Source organism: Pseudorca crassidens, chromosome 2 (genome assembly GCF_039906515.1).
Source record: "Pseudorca crassidens isolate mPseCra1 chromosome 2, mPseCra1.hap1, whole genome shotgun sequence".
Taxonomy (NCBI): Eukaryota; Metazoa; Chordata; class Mammalia; order Artiodactyla; family Delphinidae; genus Pseudorca; species Pseudorca crassidens.
This window is the reverse complement of record NC_090297.1, coordinates 30,153,914-30,158,136: the sequence shown is the minus strand read 5'-3', so window position 1 is coordinate 30,158,136 and position 4,223 is coordinate 30,153,914.

The following is a 4,223-nucleotide window of genomic DNA, read 5'->3' as shown; positions in this document are numbered from 1 at the left end:
TGCGGCATCCCAGAGGTGTGTCGGGGAGCCCAAGCTCCCTACAAGGCAGAGACTCTGGGACGGTGGGTTTATGGTGGGAGCAGGCTTCCAGAGGACACACCGGCCCTTGGGAAGGGAGAATGAGAGAGGAAAGGGGAAGAGCAGGAAATTTCCACCCCCCATCCTCCCTCTCTGGGGCTCCTCACCCCCTCCAGACTCTCCCCTTCAAAGCCAGCCTTCACAAGAGCTGCCAGGCACTCCTTCTAATGCACGACTCCATCCTGCCTCTTATCCACTTCGTAAACCCCACTGCGCTCAGGGTAAAGTCCCTGTCCTTTAGCCTGGTCCACGAGGCCCTTCTGGAAGGATCTCACCTGCTGCCCTCCTTCCCACCTCTCTCATCCTAAATCCCCACAAAGCAGGATGAACTTATACCTCTAAGGGCACCATGATGCATCAGGCCTCTGGCCCTTTGCACACACCATTCCCTCTGCCTGGAATGCCTTTTTCATCTCACGTGCCTAGAAAATGCCAAGTCTTTCAAGCAAGCATCTCCTCTTTGGAGAAGCTTCTCTGATGCCCTCAAGGAGCCACGATTGCCCCTTTCTTTGTGCCGTCACTCTTCCTCATCTACCTTGTTTCATAAATCTATCTCCCCAACGACCAGGAGTGCCTTAGGAGGACAGTATGATATCCATTTCTCTCTCTCTCTTTTTTTTTTTTCTGTACCATGCGGCTTACAGGACAGCGGTGAAAGCGCTGAGTCCTAATCACTGAGCTGCCAGGGAATTCCCTTATATCCATTTCTCTATCCTCCATTCCCAGCCCAATGCCTGGGATACAAAAGCAGTTAATATTTATGAATGACAGGATAAAATTATAGCTAATTATAAAAAAACAGTATGTACTAAATACTAAGATTCCTAGCACTGCGGTGAGCTCTTTAAATGCATTTCCTTATGTTAGGCCCATAAGAACTGTGGTGGAGCAGGCAGTGTTACTATACTGATTTTACAGATGAGGACACTGAGGCTCAGGGAGGTGAAGTGACTGGTCCAAGGACATTGAGCTACTTGGTGCTAGAGATGGGCTGCTAACTCAGACAAGCCTGATTCCAGTGTCGGTGCACTTGACCACTGTCCTATATTGCCTCCATGAAAGAGAGGCAGAGGACAAGGTCTCAGAGGACAATGGGGTCACGGAGACTGAGGTTTGCAGGAGAGTCTGCAATAAATTGACAATAACAAAGTCATCTTTTCTTTGAGTCACAGTGTGATCACAAGGACTGTTTGTTGCCTACCCAAAAGCCCATCTCCCCTTCTTCAGTGCTGTCAGAGTTTTGCTTTTGTCTGTGAACACCCTACCCCCCATAATTCAGGTAAATCTTGACTGGTCTAAGATAATTTTAGTAACATTATCCCTCTTGTCTGGTTGGTTCAGTGGTGGGCATGTGATCCAGTTAGCTCTTTTAAATTTCTTTTTAATTGGGATAAAATAACACAGTGTTATCTTTTTAACCATTTTAGAGTGGCACGTAACTCTTTAAGTTATTGCTGGACTTGGTTGAAGATGTAGTGCCTGGAGCTGCTGCAGCCATTTTGTGATCATGAGGATAATGGCCAACATACTGAGGGTGGTGGAATGAGGTTAGAGGACAGAATCTGATGTGTGTGGTTCCTCAGCTGCTGGATCATTCCTACCTCAGCTCTTCCCGATACATGAGATAATACACCACCCTGCTCTCTAAGCCATTTTGAGCTGGTCTTCTATTACTTGTAGCTAAAAGTATATTGATACTGACACTGCAGGTGGTACAGTGGTTCTTGCCTGATAGAGGACGACATGAAGTATAAAGAATTTCACTAATCTCTAGGAGCTACTGCCCTGGCCTGAGTCCACTGACCTTAGGTCTTCTAATGAGAATGATGATCTTGGCCTGGGTGAATAGTAACAGTGACCTGGGACATCATCTGAATAAGCTTGCAGGAGCTACAAAAGATGCAATCCTGGCTGTCTAGGGGTTCAGTTTACCAAACATCAGTTAAGTATGTTTATGGTGCTGGGATCATAAGGCTGAATCAGACACAGCCTTTGCCTTTAAGGGGCTCACACTGCAGTGGGAGAGATGACCACAGGCCAGTGATGAGTGATGAATAGGTCTACACGAGGTCCGGAGGCTGATGTGCAAGGTGGCTGGGTGAAACTTCACATAAACATTTTGAAGGATGGTAAGAGAAGGGCCAGAGAAGAAGGCATTTCTAGGCAGAATGACCAGCATATGCAAACCCAGGGGACCATGACTCTTTCAGGGAAATTACAAGTTATTTAGCATAATGGGAACCGGGCTGGCCACTTACAGGCTGTGTGTCTCTGAGCAAATTACCTGATGTCTCTGAGGCTTGGAATTCACATTTGTGAGAAAAAGAAAAAAGAAAGTAAAATGGTTGCAAAATTAGGTAACGGAATTTAGATGCAAAGCACAGTGCTTGGCATATATTAGATGCACAAGAAATTCTCTTTCTCATTCATCCATTTTTGTCACATGGTTCTAATTCATTATCTTCTCTGACCCAGGTGGCTTTCTTCCCTTTCGCACTCATTCCTGAGCCTAGTAGCGAGGCCCCCCAACTCCTACAGACTTTTCCTCAGGCAGGAAACCCGACCCACTGCCTGGCCTGGGACAGCTTCTGGGGCTGGGTGGTTTGTGTTATTCATTCTCTCTCTCTCTTTCTCTCTCTCTCTCTTTTTTTTCCCCTAAATGCAACAAAATAAAACCAAACAAAAAGCCCAACGACTGGCGTGGCTTGTCAGGGAGTTATGCAAGTGTGTAAAAAAATAAAATAAAATAAACATCGAGTTTTCGGCATTTGGGGCTGTTTGATTAGGCACAGAGCAGAGCCAAGGGCCGGTGAGATGGAGGAAAGGCTCAGGGCAGAGGGGAGAGGGGAGGGGCTGGAGAGCAGGGGTGGAGGGGGCCCAGGACCAACTCAGAAATGGCTGTTTGCCCCCTGCAAACTTGGCAAGGATCTGGCTGAATGAGCCCAAATCCTGGTATTTGGGACCCAACTGCTCCACTTTCTCTGGCCATCCACCAGCTCTGCTCCCTGGCCATCAGGACACACCAGAGGTCACTCCGTCCATGCCCCTGTCACTGTAAAAGACCCTGTTCCCTTGTCTCCATAGTTAGGGCTCCCCCCTCCTCTCCTGAGAAGGAGATTCCACAGCCTGTCTTGATTACTCCTACCCCCTCCCCTCTCCCCTCCCCCCCCATCAGTATAGCTTTTCTGCTCTAACTTAACTCCTGCTAACTATAGTTTTAGCCCATTTCCCTTTACCCAATCTGAAATGATGCTGGAAAACAGCTGTTTGCCACCCTAAGAAGTGTTTCCCTCCCTCCCTTCTTCAGGCTTGACTTCAACAGCATCTGGGTCACTGCAGGTGCCTGCAGCCCTTCAAGACCCAGTCCACAAACATGCATAGGGTCCCTACCGTTTACCGGGCGTTTGCACCCTTCATTTCACTGCCCCTAAAAAACAGATGAGAACTCTGAAGCTCAGAGAGGTTAAGTAACTTAGGCATGGCCACACAGCTGGTAAGTAATAGAGCAGGGATTTGAATCTCCGTCTTATTTCAAAATCTACCTCGCTCTCCTGCACCAGGTCCCAGTGGAGGGTCCTCACCTGGGTTCCCGGGACGTTATAGCCTCACATTTCCTCTGAACTGGGAAGATGCTATGAAGAGTTGACTCTGAGAAGAGGAGGGCGTGGCCGGGACCACAGGCCCCGTTGAGCCTGTTCCTTGTCACTTTCCAGGTTCCTGATGGGGAAACTGAGGTTTCGAGAGGCTCCCCGGCCCTGTTCTGACCCCAAGATGCCTGGAGCTGCAGCCGGTGCTCCGGCTGCGTGGAATCCCCAGGATGCGGAGTGGGGGAAGGGGAGGAGACAAGGACAGAGGGTCTGCGCCAGGGTCCAGACCAAGTGTGCGGGTGCCCGCCCTGCGCTCCAAGCGCAGCGCCCCAGCTGGGGGCAAGTGCGCGCGGGAGGGGGGCTACGAACTCCCGGGCCTGGCGCTCCAGTCCGTTTTTTGCTGCGGATCCCGGGAAGGGGGGCCGGCTCGGGGGTGGGACTGCAAAGGGTGGGGGATTCCCTCCCTCGTGCGCTAGGAGGACTAGCCCCTCTCCCGGCTGGGAGCTCCGGCGGAGCCGAGGCGCAACGGAGAGCCCCGGCGCGGGCAGAGAGCCGGGA